The sequence below is a fragment of the Rutidosis leptorrhynchoides genome, chromosome 9 (assembly GCF_046630445.1).
Source record: "Rutidosis leptorrhynchoides isolate AG116_Rl617_1_P2 chromosome 9, CSIRO_AGI_Rlap_v1, whole genome shotgun sequence".
Lineage (NCBI taxonomy): Eukaryota > Viridiplantae > Streptophyta > Magnoliopsida > Asterales > Asteraceae > Rutidosis > Rutidosis leptorrhynchoides.
The window spans coordinates 364,266,039-364,279,269 of NC_092341.1; positions in this window are offsets into that span (position 1 = coordinate 364,266,039).

Below are 13,231 nucleotides of genomic sequence, written 5' to 3' on the forward strand. Positions count from 1 at the left end.
GATGTTTCTGTAACATACCAGTAGATCTGGGCTGTTCTAACCTTGATTTTTAGATAGAACTTTTCGAGTAGATAACTTTTCATATAGGACTCATCTTAATCCAAGTTACGGTTTAGGATTTATGGCCCTCCGATCGTCACGATGTCCTTTAACGTTGTGCAGAAATTTCTGACCTACTCGCACTTAGACCGTCGCCACGGTCAAACGAAGACGAGTTTGCTTCTGGAATTTTTACCACACTTAAGGGACTCATAGATGGAGCCATGGAAACTGGTCTCACCTTGTTTCAGTAAGGGTAGAGGCCGTGGTGACTGACTGAAGTCATACTTTGTTTTAAACTACTTTCATAAACGAAACCTACCTTACGCCTTTCGTTTAATGATGAATGATGATGACCCTTAAGACCTTAATTACATACTTTTAAACCTATTAAGACGATTTACTGACTTACTACTATTTGACTTAGGTTGAGGACTTTAGACCGTTTACTTGCACACCTTTCCCGACTACTACTTTACCGCTACATATCATTGTGAGTTATAGCATTCCCTTTTTACTTTAAATTATTTTGGGAACTGAGAATACATGCGGATTTTATGTTTTACATACTAGGCACGAGTACTTAAACTTATATATGTGTGGGTTATACAACGGCAGAAACATTCCCTTTAGCTCGGTAACGTTTAGTCATTGGTTTTTGAACCGGTGAACGCGAATCTTAGATATGGATCCATAGGGTTTGACATCCCCACTCGGGCTAGTAGCGCTAGCATTTAACGAGTGTTTAATACTTCGTAGACATACGCACTTTCCAAGTGTACTTTCAGGGGTATAAACGTTAAGTTAGTTACCAAGTGCCCACGGTTAACATATACTTTATCATACTGTTTTGAAACGCTTTTTGTAGCACTGAAATCTCGTGGCCTACCTTACTTACTGTTATACTTAAACTATAGCTCACCAACCTTTGGGTTGATGTTTTTAAGCATGTATTTCTCAGGTGCTTGAGGTTAGCTTCCGCTGTGTACTAGTCGTGCTGTAGACACCCGCTGCTTAGAGTTGTCATCGCATGAACTACTTTACCTTGCATTCAAACTTTATTACTTTTGAACTATGACTTGTAACGATCATTGTGATCACATACACTTATTATTTGCTTCTACTTAGTGAAGCATGCTTTTGAAATGTAAAACATTTGATGTCGGTTATGACATCACCTTTTTATCGTGAATGCAACTTCTTTAATTACAGCATATAGTACTTAACCTTGTAATGATCCTGTTGTTGATGATTCGTACACGATGGTTTTGTACGGGGCATCACAAATGCACCCTAAAAACCACGGGTTGACCACATTAAGACCACCTAGTTCCCTATAACCAACGCTCTGATACCACATGTGACGACCCCGTCAAAACACTTAACGGATCCGTCAGTTGGTCCCACAGCTTGATCGGACTTAAATGAATTAAATAAACAAAGTTGCATTCTTTTATCTCAAAAGTTTCCCAAAAAGGAAACAAACCAAAATATGTAGTTTTAAACAACCAACCATAGTAATAAACCAAAAGTTGACACAAAACCTTGCCAACAAACCCACAAGTTTAAATTATCCAAAAATAGAATGCAAGCTTAAGTTTCATAAATGTTTCAATAAAATCTGCCCAAATGCATGCAGACTCTTCTAAAGACAGCGGAAGCATCATATAACTCAAGTACCTGTGAAAACATGCAAGTAAACTGTCAACACAAAGGTTGAGTGAATTATAGGTTTAAATAAATAAGTAAACTTTAGACCACAAGATTTAAAAATGTTAGAAAACATTAAACATTATTCCATTATCAATGAGCCACCTGGTAACCACTTAACCCTTTATTTACCCTTGCCAAACACAATAAAAATATACACTTGGACAGTGTATCTACAACAAATTACGAAGTACTAAACATTCCGATTATAAATTGCTAGCGCGACTAGCTCGAAATGGGGTTGTCAAACCCGATAGATCTATCCGTAGGATTCGCGTTCACCGGTAGAAACCAATGATTACAGTTACCAGACTAGGAAATATTTTTGTCCAACTCACAGTGAATAATTTAAATTTAATTGTCACTTGTGTCTAAACGTAAATAAAATGCATGAAATCACATCCCAAAAATATACTTTGAAAAGTATGTAAAAACGGGACTATAACTCACCTTAAAAGCAACTGAAGAAACCACACAAACAAGCGAACATCAAATAGAATAAAGTGATCAGGAACGATCACAACGCCGACCTATAAATAAAGCAGGTCGATATAAATAACTAACTTAGGTCAAGTCTTAGTATGATAGCTATTGTACATGTTGCAAGTAGACATAGAACAATACTCGGCAAGCATCGGTTTGACTGGAACAGCGTACGGACACATACTTTCTATTTTTAGAAAGTTTCTATTTTTAGCAGGTTTCCATTTTTGGAAAGTTTCTATTTTTGGAAAGTTTCTATTTTTGGAAAGTTTCTATTTTTGAAAAGTTTTTAAGCTAGGAAAGTTTCCTTATTTAGAAAGTCAACAAAAGTCAACTGAAAGTCAAAGTCAACCGAAAGTCAACTCAAAAGTCAACCTTGGTCAAACATAGTCAACGTTAATTTGAAAAGTGTAAGTTATAATAATAACATAAGTTATAATGTTTATTAAAGTTAAAAGTGTATAATTATGTCATAACATAAGTTTAATTAAATAAAATGAATTATTAAAGTTAATATAAGTTGAAATGATATAATTAATATAACATAAGTATTTAATTAATTAATTAAATATTAGTCATAATATAAATATTATTAATTAATAATAAATTTTAAATCATATCATAAGTATTATTAACTAATAATGAATTATTAATCATATCATAAGTTTCTAAATATAATTATTAAATCATAAGTATTTAATAATTAAATCATAATTAAATAATAATTAAGTCTTATAATAATTAAATAATTATTTAATCTTCATTATAAGTCTTATAATAATATTCTCATAAAATAATTTTAATACTTATCATAAGTATTTTCCATTAATAATAAAAGTATTATTAATCATAAGTTAAATTAAAATGTTAATTAAATCATAAATAATAATCAAGTGATATAATAAATATTTATATCATAATTCTTAAATAATAATAATTACTTCTTTTATCATAAGTAATTAATTAATAATGAGTTTCATTATTTTTATCATAAGTTTTAGAATTAATCATAAGTTTTAATTCAAAAGTTCACCGGGTCGTATCTTGAGCCCCCGGTGTCGATTTCTGGCGAGCCTTATATGCACCTCCGCCTATTCAAACCACCCGACACAATGGTACACTCAAGAACTCACCAAGAACAGTCCACAAGTCGTGGTAATCAGCCATGACACCACTTGGACTTTCAATTTACTCAAAACCGTGTTTTAGTCGTACCGGGTGAACCGTGGCTCGGATTTAGGTGACCCGAACATGAAAGTTCGTCCCACCATCAGCCCTAACACACTAAAACACCCTAAAGACACCAAGGAAGGTCACAAAGTCGGACCAAACCTGTTTCATGTCAATCCACATTTCAATTTTAACAAAATAGTAATTTGATCATAACTAGGGCTCCGGGAATCGAAACGACATGAATCTGGAGTCTAAAATTAATGTCTTGATGAGAGGAACTCATTTACATACTTTATTTTAACATTTATCTCAGTCACAAACCCAGAATACACGAAATAGCTGCTGTCCAGAATTTAACAAACCGAAAACATGTGATTATGCGTACATCTATGCATACAAACACCATTACAATAATTCACAAACATCATACTATTAAATAATCATCAAAATACAGTAAATAAATAAAAAATTGAAAATTCTAGGGTTAGGGTTTATATCCTAATCGAGAAACGAGAAGTATGAACGCGTAGAGATCGTTGTGTAGAATCCGATTGTGTTGAAAGCCCTTTGAAAAGATTAATAATTTTATGAGATGATGATGATGATGTAGGTGATGGTTGGCGACCAAAAAAGGAGAAGGGAGGAGAAAACACAAAAATTAGAAATTAGGTTTTAGGGAAAATAAAGTGTAATGTAAAAAAAAAATATGAAAGGAGGAAAGGCTCCCCCCCCTTAGGGGTTCGGCTGAAAATGGATGGGGTGGGACCCATGGTGGGCTAATTTTGATATATTATAATTTCCTGATGGCCCGAAAGCCCGAACGAGTCCCGAAACGCGAAAACGCACTTACGCGATTAAAAATCCGGAAAGATAACAAACGCGCGACGAAAAATAAATATAAATACACTATATAATAATATGATCTTAAAATATCATATTTAAAATATTTAGGATTTAAATGTCCCAAAAACTCGACCGTTGGTTTGAAAACCAAAAAGATTCGCCGGATGGAAATCCGCGAGACGTAGAAACGTATAATTAAAATATGAATACAAATATTCACATAACACATAATAATTAATATATATATATATATATATATATATATATATATATATATATATATATATATATATATATATTATAAAAATAATAATATAGGTCATAGAAATGACGTGGCACACTAACAGTTAACGGTCGTTAAATAATTAACGGAAAAGATAACGGAAAAAGTAGGGTCGTGACAATATGCAGTTGAAGGTTGTGGGAAACGACCTCGATGGCTACAACCGTAGGTATCTAGAATTAGCCCTGATGTGTCCTACCATGGTTACCCCGGAGTTTAAGCGTATGGAAAGGTACTTGTGGGGACTTCCTAAGTCCATTAAGGGAAATGTCACCTCGTCTAAGCCACCCAATGTCCCGGAAGCAATGCGCATGGCGCATACCTTAATGAACCAAATCATCATCGATCAACCAGAAAAGGCAAAATCCGAAGCGGGTAGTAGTGATAAGCGCAAGTGGGATAACAACAAGGGGAGAGCCTATGATCAAACCCCCGCTAAGAGGCACAACAACGGTGGAAATCCCAATCCGAACACCAAGTCGAACCCCAAATACAAGGGTAGTCTGTCGCAGTGCAAGAGGTGCTACAAGCACCATACCGGGTACTGTAACGTTGTTTGTGAAAAATGCAAAAAGACCGGACATATTGGCAGAGACTACAATATCACCACCATGACTGGGAAGCCGAACCCCAATGGACCGAGAAAGTGTTATGAATGCGGACAGATGAGCCACTTCAGAAATGAGTGTCCCAACAAGTGAAAGGATGGTGGACCACCGCGTGGTAGAGCTTTCAATGTAAATGCAAGGGATGCTCGTGAGAACCCCGACTTGGTGACAGGTATATTCACTATCAACAATTTATTAGCTTATGTCCTATTTGATACTGGTGCCGATAGGAGTTATGTATGTAGACACTTTTGCGATAAGATAAATTGGTCGTTAGTTCCTTTAAAGGAGAGTATGCTTGTAGAGGTAGCCAATGGAAAACTTGAGAAAGTTGACCAAATTAGCCGAGGAGCTTTTATCAACATAGCTGGTGTAGATTTTGAGATTGAATTGATACCCATTAAGTTGAGAAGCTTTGATGTTATTGTCGGTATGGACTGGTTGACCAAGATAAGGGCCGACATTATCTGTAGAGATAAAGCTCTTCGTATACCACACGGAGATGGTGAGCCATTGATTATTTACGGAGAGAGATGTAGCTCGAAACTGAATCTCATTAGTTGCATGAAGGCGCAAAAGATCACGAAGAAAGGATGTCTTGCTGTTTTGGCACATGTGAAAACGTTAGAAACAGAGGTGAAGAGCGTGGATGACGTACGAATTGTGAACGAATTTTTCGATGTCTTTCCGGAAGAATTGCCTGGATTGCCGCCACCGAGAGCAGTGGAGTTTCAGATCGATTTAGTGCCAGGGGCTGCACCTGTAGCTCGCGCACCTTATCGACTCACACCTTCCGAAATGCAAGAGTTGCAGAGTCAATTACAAGAACTGCTAGACCGTGGATTTATTCAACCGAGTTTCTCGCCTTGGGGCGCTCCTGTTTTATTTGAAAAGAAGAAGGATGGATCCTTTCGCATGTGTATCGACTACCGCGAACTCAACAAATTGACGATCAAGAATCGGTATCCTCTTCCCCTAATTGACGATCTTTTTGATCAACTACAAGGATCGAGCGTTTACTCTAAGATCGATTTACGATCCGGTTATCACCAGTTGAGGGTGAAAGAGAGCGATGTGATGAAGACTGCATTCAGAACTCGTTATGGTCATTATGAGTTTCTCGTGATGCTGTTCGGTTTAACCAACGCACCTGCCATGTTTATGGATCTCATGAATCGTGTCTGCAAGTCATACCTGGATAAGTTCGTTATCGTATTCATAGATGATATCCTCATCTACTCCAAAAGCGAAGAAGAACATGAACAACATCTTTGTCTAGTGTTGGAACTTTTGAGACAAGAGCAACTCTACGCCAAGTTCTCCAAGTGTGAGTTTTGGTTGAAGGAAGTCCAATTTCTGGGTCACGTTGTGAGTGATCAAGGTATCAAAGTTGATCCCGCAAAGATCGGAGCTATCAGCAAGTGGGAAACCCCCACTACTCTGACTCATATCCGCCAATTTCTAGGCCTCGCCGGTTACTACCGAAGATTTATTGAAGGTTTCTCTCTGATTGCGCGTCCTTTGACCGCGTTGATTCACAAAGGGAAGAAGTTCATTTGGGAACCCGAACAGAAATCTGCATTTCAAACCTTGAAGAAGAAGTTAACCACCACACCTATCTTATCACTTCCTGAAGGCAGTGACGATTTCGTCGTTTAATGCAATGCTTCGAAAAGTGGTTTTGGTTGTGTACTGATGCAACGAACAAAGGTTATCGCTTACGCCTCTCGCCAACTGAAGATTCACGAGCGAAACTACACTACTCACGATCTCGAGCTTGGAGCTGTTGTCTTTGCATTAAAGCTGTGGAGACACTATCTTTATGGAACTAAGAGCACTATTTTCACTGATCATAAAAGCCTCCAACACATCTTCGATCAGAAGCAACTGAATATGAGACAGCGTCGATGGATCGAGACGCTGAACGACTATGATTGTGAACTTCGTTATCACCCTGGCAAAGCCAATGTTGTATCTGACGCTTTGAGTCGAAAAGAGAGGATGGCACCTCTTCATGTCCGAGCACTGAACATCACCATTCATTCGAACCTCAATAGCCAGATCCGAGCAGCCCAAGATGAGGCTCTCAAGGAGGAGAATATATCTCACGAATACTTGAACATTCTCGTCTCTCGATTCGAAGTTAAGGAGACTGGACTCCGATGCTATGCCAGAAGAATTTGGGTACCTCGTTATGGAGATCTACGGAACCTTATACTAGATGAAGCCCACAAGAAAAGATATTCGATTCATCCAGGAGCCGGTGAAATATACCACGATCTTAAGGAACAGTATTGGTGGCCTAATCTTAAGAAGGACATTGCAACTTATGTTGGGAAGTGTTTGACTTGTTCGAAAGTTAAGGCCGAGCATTAAAGGCCATCTGGGTTACTTCAACAACCGGAAATCCCACAATGGAAGTGGAAAAGGATAACAATGGATTTCATTACGAAGTTACCAAAGACGACGGGCGGATACGATACCATCTTGGTTATTGTTGACCGTCTTACAAAATCTGCACACTTCTTAGCCATGAAGGAAACTGATACGATGGAGAGACTCGCTCAACTATACATCAAGGAGGTTGTATCTCGTCATGGGGTACCTTTATCGATCATCTCAGATCGCGATCCCCGTTTTGCTTCCAGATTTTGGCGTTCTTTGCAAGAAGCCTTGGGAACTCTTCTCGACATGAGTAACGCGTATCATCCACAGACCGACGGTCAAAGCGAGCGCACGATTCAGACTTTAGAAGACATGTTGCGTACATGTTTCATTGATTTTGGAAAGGCCTAGGAAAGGCATTTGCTGCTAGCCGAATTCTCTTACAATAACAGTTATCATTCGAGTATTAATGCCGCACCTTTTGAAGTGTTGTATGGCCGCAAGTGCCGATCTCCTATTTGTTAGGCCGATGTAGGTGAAACGCAAATCACCGGACCTGAGATAGTCCATGAAACAACTGAGAAGATTGTCCAAATTCAAGCGAGACTCAAGATGGCCCGTGATCGTCAAAAGAGTTATGCCGACCTTAAACGTAAGGACTTTAAATTCAACGTGGGTGACCGTGTAATGTTGAAGGTCGCACCTTGGAAAGGTGTGATCCATTTTGGAAAATGCGAAAAGTTAAACCCGCGATACATTGGTCCTTTCGAAATCTTGGAGCTTGTTAGACCCGTTGCTTACCGTTTAGATCTTCCAACTCAATTGAGCTCAGTTCATCCTACTTTTCATGTATCGAATTTGAAGAAGTGTCTTGCTGAACCGGAACATGTCATACCAATGGAGGAACTTATGATTGACGACAAACTCCACTTCGTGGAAGAGCCTGTTGAAATTATGGACCGTGAGGTCAAAACCTTGAAACACAACAAGATTCCGATCGTCCGAGTACGATGGAATGCCAAACAAGGACCTAAGTTTACCTGGAAACGAGAGGATCAAATGATGCAGAAGTATCCTCACCTTTTCCCAACTCCTCCATCTACCTCAGCTTAAAATTTCGGGACGAAATTTTATTTAACAGGTGGGTAATGTAACGACCCTGGATTTTCCAACGTTTAATTAATAATATTTATTATTAATGCTTGTGTTTAATGAATTTATTTTTATACATTTACTTGTTACCGTACTTGACTTTACATGCCCGACTCGTCTTTGTGACACACGTACTTTTAATGAATAATATTTTCGAATATTATTTACATTCATGATTAATTATTATTAATCATTTTAATTAACTAATGTTAGTAGTTAATTACTTGGGCCTTATTTATTTAATTGCATACTTACTTGGATTTGGGCTTTTATTATTTGATATGGACTTGAAAGCCCACCCTACTTTCTTAATGGACTAATTAGCCCAACATTATGTTAATGATGCTTTAAGTTTAATCATGGAGTAACTAGTTCATGAGGAATCTTGTTACATGTATACTTACACCCCATTCCTACACCATTTAACTTTATTACAATTTTGAGCTCACACCTTTCCCCCATGCATGAAAGTTGAAGACTTGACCTTCCCTTCTTGGCCATAAAAACCGTAGGTTTGATGGGGTGGGAGGAAGTTCATTTTTCAATTTTTCTTGATACTTATTTGCTAGTTCACTTCACTTTTATACACACATACTTACTTGCACTCTTTTTTCTCTCTTTTTTCTCTCAAAACTTTGTAAGTAATAAACTTATTTCTTTCTTTTCTTTCTTTTAAATTCAAGTTCCATCATCATCATTTACTAGTTACTTGTTGTTGTGTTGATTAAAGATCAAACTTGTTAGTTTGTATCTTCATAAATCTTGTTTTCTTCCATCTTTTGTTTGATGAAGAACCAAGAACAAGAACCTAAACTTGTTAGTTTATGGTTCTACATTTAAATGTTTTCAAGATTTAAAGTTCATAAGTTTCATTATCATACTTGTGTTCATGTTTGTAGACTTAAATCCTAAGATTCAAACTTTGATTTGAATCTTCCTAAGTATGAAACAAAACATGAACATAATACTTGTACTTTAGTTTATTTCCTTCTTTTGTAAGTACTTTAAAGTTTGTGATGTTGTTATTTTGGTCAAGTGTTACTAGTTAATCTTGATCTCATTTTTCTTGAACAAAAGTTAACTTTATAAGTTCAAGAACATGGAAGTATAACTTTCTAGTTATAACTTCATATACTTGTGTTGGATCTAAGTTTCTATAGCTTATGGTCTTCTAATTTTGTTGTAAATAAGAGCTTACAATCTTACATACATTATTCAAGTTGAAAATCTAAGCTTCATAACTTATGGTTTCATTAAAGTGTAGATCCAAGTTTTGTAACTTAGGATCTAACTTAAGAACACTAGATCTAGACTTTCTAGTCTAGGATCTTTATGATCTAGCTAAGATCTAAGTTCTACAACTTATGATCTTGATTATTTAGTTTACTTTCAAGTTTGTAGCTTAATATTACTTTTGTAACTCATGTATGTGTCGGATCTAAGATCTTGATGTAACTTTGGTTCATCAACCTACTTGCAACACTTAAATGAGTTGTGCTACTTATCTTAGACTTACACTAGTTTTATGATGGTCAAACCTTGGTTTAGATGATGGAAACCCATCAACGAGTTGACACTTGAAGCTATACGCATCAAGGATGAGAACCGTGATGAGCATCAAGCACCAAGAACCCACCGGAACACCTTTACTTACTGTTTCTGGAACTGATCAGACTACCTGGGCTACTGTAAAGTTGATTTTCAGTTAGTTCGGTTCGAGTAGATGATTTTCCGTTTAGACCTTGTCTTAATCCGATTTACGGTTTAGGATCTATGGCCTCCCGAGAGTCACTACACCCTATTAACGTTGTGCTGAAATTTCTGAACTACTCGCACTTAAACCGTCACCACGGTCAAACGAAGACGAGTTTGGTTCTGGAAATTGGTCAGTACCTAGGGGACTCATATACAGAGCCATGGCCACTGGTCTTGAAATGTCCCGTTCATATTGATTATAAACGTTCCATATTAATTGATTTCGTTGCGAGGTTTTGACCTCTATATGAGACGTTTTTCAAAGATTGCATTCTATTTTAGAACAAACCATAACCTTTAAAATATTACGACGATTATTAAATAATGATAATCTAAAATATAGCATTTTTCACACGACCATTACATAATGGTTTACAATAATATTACACATCAACATAAGTCTTCGAATGCAGTTTTTAAACAATATTATACAAGCATGGACTCCAAATCTTGTCCTTAATTTAGTATGCAACAGCGAAAGCTCTTAATAATTACCTGAGATTAAACATGCTTAAAACGTCAACAAAATTGTTGGTGAGTTATAGGTTTAACCTACATATTATCAAATCATAATAATAGACCACAAGATTTCATTTTTATAACACATCTCATATCAGTCATTTCGCAAACTGCATAGAGATAAAAATTCATTCATATGTTGAACACCTGATAATCGACCTTAACAAGATGCATATAGAATATCCCCATCATTCCGGGACTCTCATCGGATATGATAAATCGAAGTACTAAAGCATCCGTAACTCGGATGAGGCTTGTTGGGCCAAATAGATCTATCTTTAGGATTCACGTCAATTAGGGGCCATTTCCCTAATTCTTTAGCTACCAAGCTAAAAAGGGGCATATTCGGTTCGATAATCCAACATAGAAAGTATTTTCGATTACTTGTGTCTATTTTGTAAAACATTTATAAAATCACATGTATTCTCATCCCAAAAATAATAGATTTTAAAAGTGGGACTATAACTCACTTTCACATATTTTTACTTCGTCGGGAAGTAAGACTTGGCCACTGGTCGATTCACGAACCTATAACAAATATGTACATATATATCAAAGTATGTTCAAAATATATTTACAACATTTTTAATACGTTTTACTGTTTTAAGTTTATTAAGTCAGTTGTCCTCGTTAGTAGCCTACAACTAGTTGTCCACAGTTAAATGTACATAAATAAATCGATATATATTATCTTGAATCAATCCACGACCCAGTGTATACACGTCTCAGGCTAGATCACAACTCAAAGTATATATATTTTTGGTATCAACCTCAATCCTGTATAGCTAACTCCAAGATTACTACATATAGAGTGTCTATGGTTGTTCCAAATAATATATATACATGGGTCGATATGATATGTCAAAACATTTGTATACGTGTCTATGGTATCCCAAGATTATATAATATATTAGAATACATGTATAATACAATATGAGTAAGCTAGGATATGATTAATGTAGATTTGTTACAATATTTCCCGTAGCTACAACAATCAAAAAAATATCTAATCTTGTTTTACCCATAACTTCTTCGTTTTAAATCTGTTTTGAGTGAATCAAATTGCTATGGTTTCATATTGAACTCTATTTTATGAATCTAAACAGAAAAAGTATAGGTTTATAGTCAGAAATATAAGTTACAAGTCATTTTTGTAAGAGGTAGTGATTTCAGTTGAAAGAACGACGTCTTGATGACCATTTTGAAAAACATACTTTCACTTTGAGTTTAACCATGATTTTTGGATATAGTTTCATGTTCATAAGAAAAATAATTTTCCCAGAAGAATAACTTTTAAATCAAAGTTTATCATAGTTTTTAAATATCAAACCCAAAACAGCCCGTAGTGTTACTACGACGGCGTATGTCCGGTTTTACGGTGTTTTTCGTGTTTCCAGATTTTAAATCATTAAGTTAGAATATAATATAGATATAGAACATGTGTTTAGTTGATTTTAAAAGTCAAGTTAGAAGAATTAACTTTATTTGAGAACAAGTTTAGAATTAACTAAACTATGTTCTAGTGATTACAAGTTTAAATCTTCGAATAAGATAGTTTTATATGTATGAATCGAATGATGTTATGAACATCATTACTACCTTAATTTTAGGAGGTAAACCTGCTAGAAATAAAAAAAATAGATCTAGCTTCAAAGGATCCTTGGATGGCATGAAAGTTCTTGAAGCAGAATCATGACACGAAAACAAGTTCAAGTAAGATTTCCACTCGAAATAAGATTGTTATAGTTATAGAAATTGAATCAAAGTTTGAATATGAGTATTACCTTGTATTAGAAAGATATATTACTGTAAATAAGAAGGATTTCTTGAGGTTGGATGATCACTTTACAAGATTGGAAGTAAGCTAACAAACTTGGAAGTATTCTTGATTTTATGAAACTAGAACTTATAGAATTTATGAAGAACACTTAGAACTTGAAGATAGAACTTAGGAGAGATCAATTAGATGAATAAAATTGAAGAACGAAAGTGTTTGTAGGTGTTTTTGGTCATTGGTATATGGATTAGATATAAAGGATGTGTAATTTTGTTTACATGTAAATAAGTCATGAATGATTACTAATATTTTTGTAATTTTATGAGATATTTCATGCTAGTTGCCAAATGATGGTTCCCACGGGTTGCTAAGAGCTGATCATTGGAGTGTATATACCAATAGTACATACATCTAAAAGCTGTGTATTGTACGAGTACGAATACGGGTGCATACGAGTAGAATTATTGATGAAACTGAACGAGGATGTAATTGTAAGCATTTTTG